The 17,328-nt window shown below is 38.4% G+C and overlaps 1 pseudogene; it reads right to left on the reverse strand.

The window, feature by feature from the left end:
- LOC144454400 (arylacetamide deacetylase-like 3) overlaps positions 1 to 16,971 on the reverse strand; it is a 52,243-nt pseudogene extending 35,272 nt beyond the window's left edge.
- Between the last annotated feature and the right edge of the window lie 357 nt (positions 16,972 to 17,328).

Consider the following 17,328-nt stretch of genomic DNA (forward strand, 5'->3'; position numbering starts at 1 on the left):
GATAAAATAGTGCATTAGGGCCAACATAGAACAGTGAAAATAAATAAGAGTAGAGGCAGAACACTGTTCCTCCTGGGACAATTGGAGAGGATCTAAAGAAAAATCCCAGGATGAGGTTTGGTCCCTGTGAGGAGTAAACACCTCCAGGCTAGAGATCTATTAAACAGCAAGCAGCAAAGCCTTGGGGTTAGCTGGGTTGGGAGGCTGCCTTAGCCCCAGCTACAGGAATTTTTATCCCTGGGACAGTGAAGGGAGTTTGGTATCTGAGCCAGGGAAGATTTAAGGAATCTCTACTGACAAGGAATGCCAGACCCAGCTGCGATGCAGAGACATGGCCCAGGGTGAGAAGTAACCAGCACACATCAGGTAAGTGCAGAAGCAGTGGGGCAGGGATGCTGCTTGCTGTGGACACTTACAGGAGTCTGGAGGTCTTGATTTGAGTTCAAGGTCAGAGGGGAGAATTGAAGGGAGGATCTGAGGCTGGAGGCAACATCCCCAATGCCCCCAGGACTAGAAGTGATTACAAAAACTAAACTATTACCAAAAAAAAAAAAAATTCACAGGCAAAGGAGAAAGAGTTTAACCATAGGGAGTTACTATGGGAATAGAGAAGACTGGGGTTCATCTTCCAAGGAGGATACTGAAGCAAAGAAACCCTCTTCTACCCCCAAAGAGTAATGTCAAATGATCATCTGCCCAAAAAAAATTCATAGAAGAACTTTTAAAAGACTTTAAAAATAAGGTGAGAGAGATTGAGGAAAAGATAAAAAAAAAATTTTAAAATTTAAAAAAGAACAATCCAAGAAAAACAAGAAAATTATGAAAAGAAAATCAACCAATTAGAAAAAGAGATCCAGAATCTTAAGGAAAATGACTCCTTAAAAATCAGAATTGGGTACAGGGAAGCCAGCAAAGTTATAAGAGATCTAGAAATAACAAAACAAGATATAAAGAGTGAAAAAATAGAAGAGAATATGAAACATCTCATAATAAAAACAATTGATCTGGAGAACAGATCAAGAAGAGAAAACAAGAATAATTGGACTACCTGAAAGCTATAACAAAAAAAGAATCTTGATACAATAATATGAGAAACAATTAAATTGTCCTGAAGCATTAGAACAAGAGGAGAAAGTAGAAATAGAAAAAATCCACTGACCACTACGTGAAAGAGATCCTATGAGGAAAACCCACAGGAATATTATAGTCAAATTCTGAAACCTGACAGCTCAAGAATAAAATATTATAAACAAGAAAAAAAATTCACATATGGCAGTGCCACAATTACAATCACACAAGACCTAGCAGCAGTGACACTAAAAGACCGCAGGTCTTGGAATATTAGATATTGAAGAGCAAAAGAACTGGGGTTCTGGCCAAAAATATCATACCCACCAGAGCTAAGCACAATTCTCAATGGAAAAAAAAATGGAAATTTAACCAATTGTCAGACTTTCAGAACTTTGTTTAAAAAAAAAACTGAACTTAATAGATTTGACATACAAGAGCCAAGAGAGATATAAGGTACATACCAAAGCCAATTACAAGGTCCTCATTAAAGACACACTGCTGACCCTTTATGCATGTAAAATATAAAATGTATGTCTAAGATTGTTATTAGTAATTGGGTAGTTCATAAGGAAGATTAGGCTAGAACTGAGCATGATATGACTTCAAAAAGTAAAACCAGTCAGGAACAGCTAAGAAGAGTATTATCTTATACAAGTGAGGTGCAAGAGGAAGAACCAATGCAGAGGAATTAGATGGGGGAAGAGTGCTGTTAGTTCTGGAAATCTACTTTAATTGGGAATGGCTTCAAGAGGGAACAATACATATACATTTACAAGAGTATAAAAGTCTTCTAAATTTAGAAAGAAATAAAACACTAAGGGGATAGGGAGGGAAAAGAGAATAAGGGAGGGATCTTTAGAAGGGAGGGTAAGGGAATAGGGTGTTTAGATTAATGGGAATGGGAGGATAAAAGAGGGATCCTTGGGAGGATAAGGGAAGGATCTTTAGAGGGGAGTATTAGCATATCTTTAGAGGGGTGTTTAGATTTATAGGGATGGGAGGATAAGGGAGGGATCATTGGATGGGGTATGTTAAGTAATATCTAGGCAAGGTAGTGGGCAGAAGTAGAGGAGTCAGGAGGAATAGGAAATAATACATGCACAAACATAGAAACAAAGATTAGGAGTAGAATCTGTTAGGGAAAGTATATGTTTATGTATGTACGTATGCACATACATGTATGTATATATCTGTATATAAATATATCTATGTTTAATGGGGGGAAGAGACGAGGGGAAGAGGGGGAAAAGAACAAAGTAAAAAGTGTACAGCAGAGAACAGAAGAAAACCTACAAGGAAGCAAAGAAAAAAGTAGCTCTCAGCATAACACATAGTTCTTATTATATAGATTTTCTTGAAATGAAAATTTATTGCTATATATTTTTAATCCTCTCATGTTCTACTGTGTGCATGACATTTTTTTCTTTTCTTATTTTATATTTAAATTGTAATATTTAAATTTATAATATGTTTCTTTTTATTTTCTTATTACGTATTTAAGTTTTAGTATTTAAGTCTAAAATGAGAAGATTAAAATAAGGAAGAAGAACCAGAATTGTCCAAATGGTAAAAGAGGTATAAAATCTCACTGAAGAAGAATGTAATTCTTTCAAAACTAGAATTAGTCAAGTGTAAGCTAATGATTACATGAGATATCAAAAACCAACAAAATGTCAAAAGGCTGAAAAATAGAAAAAAATGTGAAATATCTCACAGAAAAACAACTGACCTGGAAAATAGATTGAGGAGAGATAAATTTAAGAATTATTAGACTACCTGAACGTCATTATCAAAATTTGTTCTGTACCACAAACAAAAAATACAGATGCAAATGGAGACTTAAAAATGAAATCATAAATAATGAATGGGTTAAAAAAAATCACAGGAACAATAACTATTCAGAAGAAAATTATAATGTTGAAACATCATGCCAGAATTTCTGGGATGCAACCATATCAATCCTCAGAGGGAAAATCATATCCTTATAATATGTATCAATAAAGTTAAAAGAGAGGATTAATGAACTTATTCATTTCAAAAATTTTTTAAAAATCAAATGAACCAAACTAGGAGATATTAAAAATGAGAAGTAAAGAGAAAAATTATGAACAAAAGAAGCCATAGAAATTATAATTAAAACTAAAAGCTGGTTCTTTGAAAAGACTAATAAAATTGAAAAACTATTAGCTAATCTGATTAAAAAGAAAAAAGCAGAAAATCAAAACCAACAAATAGCAAATGAGCGAGATGTTATCACAATAAAATCAGAAGAAAATGAAAAATCAGAGCATATTATATACAATTATATGGTAACAAAACTGAGAACACACCAAAAATAGTGGACTACTTTCTTGTTTTTTGTTTTTGTTTTTGGTTTTTTTGTTTGTTTATTTTTTTAGGCAATTGGGTTAAGTGACTTGCCCGGGGTCACACAGCTAGTAAGTGTCAAATGTTTGGTCTGAGGCCAGATTTGAACTCAGGTCCTCCTGATTTCAGGGCCAGTACTCTATCCACTGCGCCACCTAGCTGCCCATACTACTTTCAAAAATATAAAATATCCAGGTTATCAGAAGACCAAATAAATTTCCTGTTATCAGAAAAAGGAATAGATCTAGTTGTAAAGGAAATACCAAAGGAAAAAAAAATACTTCTGGTCCTGATGGATTCACAGGAGAATTCTATCAAACTTTTAAAAAACAGTTAGTACCCCTACTTCACAAATTCTCAAAAACTGAGAAAGCATCCTATTAAAATCCTTTTGTGAGACAAATGTAGTCCTAATACCTAAACTAGAGAAAGATAAAACACAGAGAAAAAAACAATAGATCAGTATTATTAATGAATATTGATTCAAAAACTTTAAACAAAACTCTGTCAAAAAGACTACAACAATTTATCTGAAAAATTATTAATTATGATAAAGTAGGACTGATACCAGGGGTGCAAGGGTGGTTTAACATGAGGAAAACAAGCAGCATAAGCATTTGCAAAACCAAAACACCCAAAATATGTGATTATTTCAATAGACGCAGGAGAAGCCGTTGACAAAATAAAACACTCTTTTTGTGCTAAATAAAAATCCTACAAAGTATAAGCATAGAGGGACCTTTTAAAAAATATATCAGAAAAAGTATCTATCTAAAACCAAAAACAAGCATAATATGCAATGGATGCATACTAGACCTTTTCCAATAAATATGGAAGTGAAGGAAGGATGTCCCCTCACCTCACCATTATTTGATGTAATTCTGGAAATGTTATCAATAGCAATAAAGTAAGAGAAGGGAATATAAATAAAAAGGAGACAGAACTATACCTATTTGTTAATGATATGATTATTTACTTGGAAAATCCTTCGGAATCCACAAAGCTACTAACTGAGACAATTAATAGCTTCAGCAAAGTTATAGGCAACAAAATAAATCCTCAGAAATCAATAGCATTTCTATATGATAATAATAACAAAACATAAGAAGAAATTACAGAAAAAGAACCCCATTCTAAATAACTGTAAAATGCATAAAATATCTGGGGATTAACCTTCAAAGGCACACTGAAGACTTGTATAGATTCAATTACAAAGTATTCCTTAAAGAAATAAATAACTTAAATAGCTGAAGGAGTATTCAGCGTTCATGGGTAGGCCATACCAATATAAAAATGACTATCAAAATTAATTTATACTTTTAATGCTACAATAATCAAATTAGCAAGGGAATACTTTAAAGAACTTGATATAATAATAACAAAATTTATTTGGTAAAACAAAAGATCTAAAATGTAAAGGAAAATGAAAAAAGGACGAAGAGAAAATAGCACTTCCCTATCACAAAACCACATGGCATTAGTTAAAAGATAGAGAGATAGATCAATGGAATAGACTAGACAAGGGAGACCCAGAAACAATAGAACTCAGTAAGCCAGTGTTTGATAGAGTAGGAAGCATAAATTACTTAGGGAAAAATTCCCTACTTAGTAAAAACTAGGAAAACTGGAAAGCAATCTGGCAGAAATTAGGCTTAGACCAACACTCTACACCATACTCCACAATACATTTTAAATGGATACTTTAATATTAAAGTATGACTTTAATTACTTTAATATTAAAGATAACATTAATATTAAAGATTATATTTTTAAAAATTAGAAGGAAAACCGATCATATACCTCTCACAGTATGGATAGGAGATGTATTCTTAACCAAGTAAGAGACAGAGACAATTAAAAAAGATAAAATAGATAACTTTGATTACTTGAAACTGAAAAACTTCTGCATAGACAACATAAATGCAGCTAGGATAAGAAAGGAAATGGTTGAATGAGAAAAAAAAATCTTGATATCAAATTTCTCTGATAAGGGCTCGGTATGCAAGATACATAAACTATACATATATATGTATGTACTTATGTATGTATGTATACATATACACATACATATATAGGTATATGTCATTCCCCGATAAATAAATGTTCAAAGTATATAAACAAGCACTTCTCAAAAAAAAATACTACAAAGTATTTACAGCCACATGAAAACAATGCTCCAGATCGCTAATAATAAGAGAAATGCAAATCAAAACAACCCTGAGGTTTCATTTCATATCTTGCAAATTGGCAAAAATAGTATTAGTTAATGTTAGAGAGGTTGTTGAAAGATAGGCATACTAATACATTGTTGGTGGAGTGGGAAATGGTACAACTATTTTTGGAAAGCAATTTGGTATTTTAAAATTAGAGAGACTAAAATGTCCACACCCTTTGAACCAGCGACTCAGTTACTGACTTATACTCCAAGGAAACTACTGATAAAGTCCTCACTCCAAAAATATTTATAGCAGCACTTTTTTGTGAAAGCTAAGAATTGGAAACAAAGTAGATGCCCATCAGCTGGGAATGGCTAAACAAATTGTGGTGCATGAATATAATGGAATATTACTGTGATGTAAGAAATGACGTGGGCTAGGTGGCGCAGTGGATAGAGCACTGGCCCTGAAATCAGGAGGACCTGAGTTCAAATCTGGCCTCAGACTGAACACTTGACACTTACTAGCTGTGTGACCCCGGGCAAGTCACTTAACCCCAATTGCCTGGAAAAAAAAAAAGAGAGAGAGAAATGATGTGTGTGATGAATATAGAGAAGCATCGAAAAATCTATACAAAGTGATGCAGAATAAAGTCAGCTGAAAGAAGGTGATAGACACAGTAACTGTAACAATGTAAATGGAAAGAACAACACAACAAAAACCCTGAAGTTATTGTAACAAAATTATTAAGATTCAAATGAAGAAATTTGAGAAGACATCTGCCAGCTTACCCTTTTGTGGAGGTAAAACGTCCACAAATGTCACAAATTGCATATGCTTTTGGACTGTTTCAGTGTATCATTAGTTATGCTGATTTCTTTTCCTTTCTTAAAAAAAAATACTATTTGTCATACATGATGGCTCTATTGGAGGGGGAAAGAGGGATACGTGGATATTACAGTGATGTAAGAAACAGAAAATATTAATGAAATTTCATTTTTGAAAAAGAGAGATCATTGGTTATTTAAGAAAAAACAATTTCCATGGAATGATGAAGTTGGAAGACAGATCATAGAGAATTAAGAAGAGAGTGAAATTAAAATAAATGTGACCAAGATCAGGAGAAAAGCAGAAAATGGGGGGGGGGGATTTTATAAACAGAGTCTCAGATAAAGGTCTTGTATCTCAAATACATAAAGAACTTTGTAAAATATGTGAGAATGAGTCATTCCCCAATTGATAAATGGTCAAAGGATATGAATAGTTAGTTTTCTAACAAAAAAATCAAAACAATTTATAGTCATGTGAAAAAATGCTCTAAATAATTCTTGATTATAGAAATACAAATTAAAACAGTTGTGAGAGACTATTTTCCACCTATCAGATTGGCTGAAATGATTGAAGGGAAAAGCGACAAATGTTGGAGGGGATGTGGAAAAAGTGGGACACTAATTCATTATTGGTGGAATTGTGAACTGATCCAGCTATTCTGGAGATCAATAGAACTAGGCCCCAAAGAATTATTAAACTCTATCACTAAATATCATAAATAAACTGTATTATTTAAACTATATCCTTTAACCCAGTAATACCACTAAAATGAACCCATATGTTCTAAAATATTATAGCCACTCTCTTTGTGGTGGCAAAGAACTGGGAATTGCAAGGATGCCCATCAATTAGGGAATGACTGAATAAGTTGTGGTATATGATTGTGATGGAATATTACTGTACTGTAAGAAATTATGAGCTTAATGATCTTGGAAAAACATGGATAGACTTGTGTGAAATAGTGAAGAGTGAAATGAGCAGAACAAAGAGAACATTGCATACAGTAATAGCAATATCAATCAATTCTCTGCTGCTTGTGCCAGTTTTGGCCTAACAGTTAACACCAAGAAAACACTGGTGCTCATATCAGCCACCACCACACCATCCATATGCGGAACCATTGATTACAGCAAATGGAGAAGTTTTGAATGCTGTGGATAAATTTATTCATCTTGATAGTGTACTTTCCAGAGATGTACACATTGATAATGCAAAGATTGATGCACACATTGCCAGAGTTAGCTTAGTGTTTGGGAGGCTCTGAAGGAAAGTGTGGGAGAGAAGATGTATTAGAGTGACTACCAAACTGAAGGTCTACAGAGCCATTGTGTTGACCTCATTGTTGTACGTTTGTGAAACCTGGACAGTCTATCAGTGCCATACCAGGAAACAGAATCACTTTCATTTGAATTGTCTTACGAAGATTCTGAAGATCACCTGGCAGACACTGAGGTCCTTTCTTGAACTAAACTGCCAAACATTCAAACTCTGCTTCAGAGAGCACAATTCTGATGGGCTGGCTATGTTATTTAAATGCAAAACATATGCTTGCCAAAAAAAAAAAAAGTGTGTGTGTATGTGTGTGTGTCTCTCTCCATATATGTGTGCGTGTGTGTGTATGCATATATACTATACATGTATGTATGTATATATATACATATATATATATATGCACACATACAGATGCATATTTGTTTCTAATGGTAGCCATCTCTAGGGCAGGGGAAGAGAGAAGAGGGAAAAAAAGGAAAAAAGAAATTTACATGATAACTTTATTATATATGAAAGGAAAAGCAAGTTGTATGTAATAGATTTGCAGTTTCATGTGCAATTTTTTTTATTATACTGTGTTGTGGAAATGCTTATTTTATTCCATAAATTAAAAAATTAAAAACAAATAGGAAAGAGTGGGAGGAAAGGAAATGGAGGCGTTTATTATAGGCAGCTTTCTCTAAGAGTTTACTGACAAAAGAGAGAAGTAAGATGCTAGCTAGGAGGATGGATGTATCAAATGAAGATTCTTTTTTAAGTTTAGGGAAAACCATGGGTATATTTGTATGTAGAAGGGAAGCAACCTTTAGATAGGGAGAAATTAAAGATAAGAGAGTGAGAGAATGATAGAGGAGGCAATCTGCTGGAGAAGACAGAATGAAATGGGGTTGCTTGTACATGTGGAGGGGTTTCTTTTGCCAAGGAGAAGTGCTACCTCTTCATATGAGACTGGGGTGAAGCAGAAAGTAAAGAAAGGCATTGTAGTGATGTGAGATGAGAAGGAGGGAAGAAGAGGAACTCTCAGTGAATGGTCTCATTTTTTTCAGTGAAATATGGGGCAGGGTTTTCAGCTGAAAGGTTGAAAGGTTGAGTCACAGGAGGTTTTAGGAAAGATAAAAAGGTTTGGAAAAGCCATTGTGGTAAATGTGATGGTGAGCCAGTTAGGAAGATATGAAAGGATCACCTTGCCAATGCTGAGGGTTCCGTTGAGATTATGTAACATAAATTTGCAATGGACCCAGTCAGAATGGTTTTGTGATTTTCTCCATCTTTGTTCAGCAACACATAATTGTCCTATATCCTTGGTTGCATTAGCTCCATGCTCTACCCTTGAGATAGTTCAGTGGACTCTTGACTAATTCTTATGACCTTGAGCACAATAAAGAAATTGGAATATTGGCATATACTATATTGACAAATTACTACAGTCAGTCAGTCAACATTTATTAATCACCTCCTATATTCCAGGCACTATGCTGAGCACTGAGAATAAAAATTTTAAAAATTAGGAAGGCAGTCCTTGCCCTCAAAAAACTTAACAATCTGATGGGAGAAGACAACACATAAAAGGAAGCAGAAACTGAAACAGGGGTTGGGGGGTGGGTGGGAGTTACCTGACGTAAGGGCATGATGGCAAAGACCAGAGCAGTCCAACCAGGTGGGAAATGAAGACTCCAGCCAGAGAGAGGGGCTGCAGGAGCAAGGGTCACTGACAAGATGAAAGGTCTAGAGCTAAAGTGATCTCATAGGATAGTGAGGTTCCTGGGACATGATAGCAAAGTCCAGAGGAGTACAACATATGGAAAATTATACACTAGTATATTTATTGACTAAGACCATTTTGAGAATGTTCTTTGATTCAATCAGGCTACAAGTATTTACTATGTACCAGGCACTGTGCTAAATACTGGGGATAAAAAGAAAGACAAAAATAGTCCCTTGGGTAGAGCTTAGTTTGGGGAATCTTGAGGAGGGGTGCATCTTTATCTAATCTAGAAATGTCTCATTTTTTTTCACCTTTTCCTACCCATTCTATCTCACAATTTCCAGGACACATCGAACGATAGACCTGGAGTTAGAAAGCAGTTTGGAGCTCATCCAATCCAAACCCCTGATTTTACACATGGGAAAACTCAAAAGCCAGGGATTAAGTGATTTGTCAAAGGTCACGCAGCAAGTCAGTGCCCCAGGAAGGATTCCAGCCAAGGTCTTCTGACTCCCCATCCAGCTCACTGTCTGTGATTCCACACTGCCTGACAAGAGTTTCACAATCCTCATCACAAGGGGCTTCTGGAAGTTTGGAGATGGTTTTGATTTTACTGTAGTTACGACCACACAGGGATTTTCCAAAGGAACTTCCAAGGAAAGGGTAGAGACAGTGAGAGGAGAAGGGGAGAGATGACACTTTTCTTTTTCTCAGAATCTACCAATTCCCTGAGATCATAGCAGGATACAGATTCTTTGCCTAGTTCTCATCTGGAAATTCCCTAACTAGATTAGATGTTTCTGAAAAGCATGTTGAATATTACTTTCATTCTACCACTGCTGTTCTCCCTTTCCTGATGACCCTTCCTTTTCCCATGCACTTAATAATAATACCTAGCATTTATTTAGTACTTTAAGGTCTGCAAACATTATCTCATTTTATCCTGACGATAACATAGGTGCTGTGATTATCCCTGTTTTACACATGAGGAAACTAAGGCAGACAGAGGTTTATATGACCAAAGTTACATCATGTTTGAAGCAGAATTTGAACTCAGGTCTTCCTGACTCCAGATCCAGTTCACTATACACTATACCATGTAGCTGCCTCTAGGATTAGACAAGAGCTCAATCTTTCACAGCTATTCAAAGACCACCAAGTCCAACTTTTACCTGGCCAAAAATCCCCTTTTCATATTCCTGGCAAGGGTTCACCCAGTCTCCACTTGAAGACTTTCAGAGAGAGAGAACCCACTACCAAGCCAGAGCAGTGATCACAAAGAGGTTTTTCTTTTATGTCACACTTAAATATCTGCAGTTTTCACCTAGCTCATTCCTAATCCCTTTTCTATGAAATGTTAGCCCTTTAAATACTTAAAGATAATGAAAGTTTCCCCCAGGTGTTTAGGAAAGGCTTTCCAAGTGTGTAGACCTTGAAGATTTCACAGATCAGTTTCATTTCCCACCCAACTACACCCCTGTGGACTTGTCCATGGTGCCACCACACCAGGCACCTGCCACCTCACTCCCCACTCTTAACTTCCTTAGATTGTAAGATCCTTGAGAGCAAGGACAGCCTTTCATATTTCTATCCTCAGCACTTAGCACAGAGCTTGGCACATAGTAGGGACTTCGTAAATGTTTACTGATGGTATTCACAGAATGTCCATGTTGGAAGGGACCTGAAAGGTCAGCTAGACAGTCATACCTGAATTGGAACCCTCTCTGCTCCATATCCAACAGAGATGGAGCCATGCACATTTGCCTAAGGGCTTCTCCTAGGATGTTTATGATCTATTACAAAGCCCTCACTCTTATCCCTACATCTCTCCATACTCTCATGTATTTCCCACTGAGATGGGCCAATCAATGAAAAGCTGAGATCTTACCTTGGGACATATAAGCAGGATAAGCAGTGTGAAAAAAAAAAAATCACAGTTTGGGCATGCAGCAAGCTTAGTGGGAGTCCACTATGTGTCACAGCAGCCAAAAATGCTCACCTGCTTTTGGCCACATCAAGAGAAGCATAGTGTCCAAATGAGGAAGGTAATAGTTATCTGATCATACGATTTTAAGATCATAGATTCCCCATAGTAGGTGCTTATTAAATGCTTATACCCTCCCCATCTATAAAAATAGACATGCTATTTTGTAGCTACCTCACAAGGTTTTTGTGATATACGTAGTGTTCTGCAATCCTTAAAGTGCTATATGAAAGCTAGCAATTAAAACAATTAAAACTAGCAAATAAAACTATTATTGTTATTGTTATTACTATCACATTTTAGTAAAGATCTTGACAAGCTAAAGATTATCCAGAGGAGAGCAATCAAGTGGACAGGGTCTGTGGCCTGTGCAGTAGGAAAGTCTATTGCTATTTAGCCTGGAGAAGACCCCAGGGTGACGTTTTCAAGTCACTGAAAGGCTGTCTTGGGGGAAGGCCATCACCAAGCACTTATTAAGTGCTTACTGTGGGTTAGCGCTATGCTAAGGAGGGATCTGAGCTGAGTCTTAAAGGAAGCTGAGAGACAGAGGCGAGAAGAGAGAACATCGGGAGTGCTGGGGGAGACGGACAGACACTGCAGAGAAGGCCGGTGTACTTGGACTGCAGTGAGCACCAAGGGAAGTGAAGTATAAGAGAAAAGGCAAGAAGAGCTTGGAATATCCAAGGACTTTCCATTTCATCCTAAAAGTAATTGGAAACTACCAGAGTATTGTGAGAAGGGGGCTAGGGAACGTGGTCAAATTTGTGTGTTAGGAAGATTCCAATAGCATCTGAGTGGAGGATGAATGAGAAGGGGGATGAGTAATGAAGGCCTTAACTAGGATGGTGGCTGTGTAAGGGAAGGGAAGAGGATAAACGTGAGAGATGTTGTGAAAATGGAAAGAAAACGATTTAGCAGCTGTTTGGATAGATGGAGTGCGTGAGAGTAAGGATGTGAGGACACTGAGGTTTTGAAGCTGAGTAACTACCCTAGTTGTTCTGGGATAACGACAGTGCCCTGGACTTCAGGTGAGGGGTGAGTGGTTTAGCTGAGGAAGCTAATGAGTTGTGTTCTGGACACACTGAATTTGAGATGCCTGTGCTCATCATCACGATCATCACCTCTAGCATTTATGAAGCACTTCCTAAATATTTTCTCATTCGGTCCTTACAACAACCCTGGGAGTTAGCTGCTATCAATGTCCCCATTTTGCAAATAAGGAAACTGAGGCACAGAGAAGTGAAGTGCCTTGCCCAAGATCACACAGCCTCAGGGCTTATTGACTCCAGGTCGAGTACTTTATCCACTGTGACATCTAGCTCTGGGGTATCGGGTTTGAGATGCACAAAAACAAGAAAAAAGAATTACACTTGTTCTGCTTGACCTCCAAAGTGTCCTGGTAGAAGTTACAAAAATGCAGATCTAGGCCTTTAAGGGTTTAATCCACTGGCTTCCCATAGGTTTGTCTAGGAGACACAAGTCCATTTTATGGTAAATGGGATCAACTTCTATCTTGCTTGTTTCAATGGGCAGGACAAATGTGTTACCATTTTTGGCTAGGTCCAGTGTAGAGTTTCAAAAGAAACAGAGGCCGTGGTTCTGGCCACTACCTGGCTAGGTGGAAAAAGTTCATAGTCTAGTTAGAATTGTAAAATGGACAGAAACGCAACAATGAAACTATAACCTCACAGAGGCAGAAGGAATCTCAGAGGTCCTAGCCATGGCTCTCAACTTAACACAAATCAGCACATTGAGCTGTGCCTGAGACTCTCCAACTAACTGGTATACCTCAGTGCTAAGAGAACAACCAATGAAGCAGATGAAGTCAGAGGCAGAGAATCATGCGGAGAAAGTTTCCTGGAGGAGCTTCATTTCCAGGTAGATTTGCAAAGAGGTAGAGAGGATAGACTTCTGTTCTTCTTCCCTGTCATTCAGACCAGTAGTTCCTAACCTGGGAGAGAAGGGCAGGGGAGGGAAAGGAGGCCACAGAGTTACTGCACCTACCCACACTATACTATACTCCATTTCTATAGTATTTTAACACTTGAAAATGCTTTTTTTTTTTAACAGAAATTATGTCATTTAATCCTCACCACAACTCTTTGAGGTAGATATGACAGGTGTTTTTTATATCCATTGTGCATGCAAGAAAACTGAAGCGCCTGAGTTTATAAAGATTGCATAGCTAGCAAGTCACACAAATCTACTGGATTTCAAGTCCAGTGCCCATAGGACCTCAGATTTAGATCTGGAAGGGACTTTACAATCAGTGTGCTAAGTGCTGGTGCTTCAAAGAAAGGCTAAAGGTAGTCATTACTTTGAAGGAATTCATAGTCTAATGGGGGGGGGGAACAAAATGCAAACAACTATGTTCAAACAATATGTAGAGATAGCGATAGATATGTAGATAGATTTTATCAATTGAAGATAATCAACCGAGGAAAGCCAAGAGGAGTAAGTAAGGGGGATCAGGAAATGCTTCTAGAAGGTATGCCCCAGATTTTCTCTACCGTAGCCCAGTTCTTCATACTGAGGCCTCATTTCAGCCCTGGAATTCCCCCATTGGAAGTACCCTCTGCCTCTTCAGTTTCTCCTGCTGCCTCTTCCTCTGATTGTATGGCTCCTCCCAGAACTTGCATTAAGAAGGGTGTCCAGGTCAGTCCTGCCTCATTTTTCTCCAGGCTAAGCTCCCCATCTAGATGATACCCCTATCCCCCCACCCCCACATCTCAGATTGCTTTTATGTGTTGTCTTCCCCTTAAGAATTTAAGCTCCTTGAGGTCAGGGACTGTATTTCTTTTTGCTTCTATTTGTATCCACAGTGGTTAACACAGTGCCTGACACATAGTAAGCACTTGATAAGAGATTCTTATTCCTTCCCTCCCTTTCTGCCCTTTCTGTTTATGTTCGTATTCCCAGAGTTTAGCACAGTGAATGCTTCAAGAACAAGGGCTTAATAAATGCTAGATGATTGGCTTAACTGTTTTACTTTCTCAAATCTGTAAATTTGTATAATGTAGAAACAAAAACCATCAATAAACCTTTTTAAAGAACAATGAAATAAATGCTAATTGACTGTCTGACTGATGGACTGGGATTTTAGCTGGGATTTGAAGGAAGCCGAAAGCCAAGAGACAGTGATGAGGAGGGAGAGCATTCCAGGTATGGGAGACAGTCACTGAAAATGCCAGAAGTCTGGAGATGGGCTGTGAATGGAATGCTGAAATAGTGAAGCCCCCTCAGTGTAGGATAAAAGCTGACCCTTCCCTACATTTCTCAGAAGCTGTCTCACTGAGAAAGCAGAGTGTCACAAGTAGATCAGATGGCAGAGCTACATCCTGTTCACCCAGATTCTGTCCCTCCTCAGGCCCCCTCCCTAGTTGTTGAAGCAAACCATTCCCTGTTTCGCGCCCTTTTTGTCCTTGGTGCTGAAGAGAAGTTTTCCCTAGACTGTGAGCTCTGAAGCCCAACCAATGGTAAGAAGAGCCAGTGAGGGATTGCGGTTAGGATCTATATAATCTGCTGATCTGAATACACTTCCACTCTCTTTGGTCGGCACCATCTTTTGGGTGCTCTGAAGGAGCCCTTTCTCGAGAAAGCCAATAAACAAACTATTCTTTTTGCTAATATCTCTGAGGCTCTGATTTATTGGTAAGGGTCTTCATACCCCACACAGGTGTCTAGTGCAATGAGCGGCAAGGAGCCCAGCATCACCAGATCACAGAATCCAGTAAGGGCAGGGGACGTTTAAGAAGACTGGAAAATTAGGAAGAAGACAAGTTGTGAAGGGCTTTAAGTGCCAAACAGGGCTTTGTGTTTTTTTCTGGAAGTGACAGGAGTCTCCTAGAGTTTGCTGAATAACGAAGTGACACAATCACACCCACACTTTAGGAAAATCAATGGAAAACAAACAAATGGAAGATGAATGGGAGTGATGAGAGACTCCAGGTGGGCAGGCCCACCCATAAGATATTGCAGTCATCCAGGTGGTGAAGGCCAACATCAGGGTGGTGTCAGAGAAAAGGGAAGGTGTTACAGCAGGATTTGGCAACAAACTGGATTTGGGTGAGACAGAGTGAGTAGGGAGTCAAGAGTCACACCCAGGTGGCGATAGGCCAAGTCCAGCCCCTTTCATTTCATAGACAGACAAACCGAGGCCCAGAAAATTGATGTGATTTGCCCCAGCAGCTCACAGGTATCTGGGGTGGGATTCAAACTCGGGTCTTACTGTCTCTAACTCCATCACTACTGCCACTGTGCTGCTTAGCTGACCCTCTTTCCACTTCATCGTTCTCAAGAAAAAAGAAAAAATCTGGCATGTCCACAGTAACTTTCAGATCTGCAGAGTGTTTGACAAACATGATCTCGTTTGATCATATGTACACACCAAGCATTGTCATCTTGATGTTTATTTCACTCCAACAAAAGTCAGTATAATAAATAAGCAAACATTCCTACTGTAGATCAAATGTATAACATGTCCCAATGACATAAAGATGAGATTATCAAAAGTCTGTAGATGTTGTGATGGTTAATAAAACACATATTCATTTAAAAGCAGAACCAAATTTAGAATAGCTTTCTATTCTCATGGATTTTCTCAATCAGTTGATACTGTCATTAGGAGGTCCTCAGTAATGTTGAAAAGGAAGAATCTGGGGGTGGTACAGTGGGAAGCATGCTGAGTGTAGAGTCAAGGGACCTGAGTTTGAATCATGGCCCTACCATTCATTGCCTGGGTGACCTTGGGCAAATCATATTACCTCCCTAGCCATCTGTAAAAGGAAGGGGAACATTCCCTCCAAATGCACTAAATGACCTCAAAGATCTCTTCCGAGTTCAGATCCATGATCCTCAGCGGTTCATACTCAAAAAAAGATTAGGAATCTCCAGTTTAGACTATGAGCTTCTCAAGGACAAGATCTAAGGCATTTTACTTGGTCAGGGCCCTGACAGGCCAAGAACAACCAAGTAAAATGACCTAGATCTTGTCCTTGAGAAGTTCATGGTCTAAATACCTAAAGCCCCAATTCGGAGCCTAAAAGCCTAAAAGAAAATGGATAGGACACTGTAGTGTAGACCAGGAACAGTAATCAGTCTTTTACAGGAACCTCTCCGTTGACTTGGAGTGTGTGTGTGTGTGTGTGTGTGTGTGTGTGTGTGTGTATGTGTGTGTGTGTGTGTATGTGTGTGTGTATACACTCATACATAAATGCACATATGGGTATATGCATATGGGTATACATATATGCATATATATGTGTGTGTGTGTGTGTGTGTGTGTATACACACACACATATATATATATCCTAAGAGCACCCAAGTAATAAATGGCATGAGCTTTCCCCAGCGCCCCCTCCTATCCAGCCCACTTTCTCCAACCCCTTAGCAAGACATGGTAGTCAAAGCGGTCAACTCACCAAAGTTAACACTAGTAGAAAGATACAGTGTAGGATACGGAACCTCCCTGTGTAGCCTATGGCAGCAGGGACATCTGTCCTAAAGAAATGCTGAAAGATCACCCACAGCCCGATTCCCAGGCTAAAGAGGCACCCTGTCAGGAAGAGCAACAGCAGCCAGGTCATCTTACTGTGTTTTCCTGGAGGGAGCAATGGCCCAGAAATCCTCTGGACAGAAGGCCAAGGGTCTTTTAAGTGCCTCCCTCTTACTCCACCTTTCCATCTTCCCCGTAAGCAGTGGCTCTGCCGAGTACTCAAGGCCAAGCTTTTCCTGAATTAAAGTTTATCAAAGAACCCACAGGGTTAGGAGAGCTGCCAAGTGACCCTACTCTGGGGCCTGGTTTCTACACTGGCATTGCTTGTCGGTAACTCAAGGACCGTGGCTAAACCAGCTGTTCATGTTCTCTACTGCCTACTCTCCCAGCTGTAAGATGTATGCATCTTCCTGTGTTTCTCTATGTGCTTCATATTTTTCACAGATTC

Source organism: Phascolarctos cinereus, unplaced genomic scaffold (assembly GCF_003287225.1).
Source record: "Phascolarctos cinereus isolate Bilbo 61053 unplaced genomic scaffold, phaCin_HiC Scaffold_726;HRSCAF=1367, whole genome shotgun sequence".
Lineage (NCBI taxonomy): Eukaryota > Metazoa > Chordata > Mammalia > Diprotodontia > Phascolarctidae > Phascolarctos > Phascolarctos cinereus.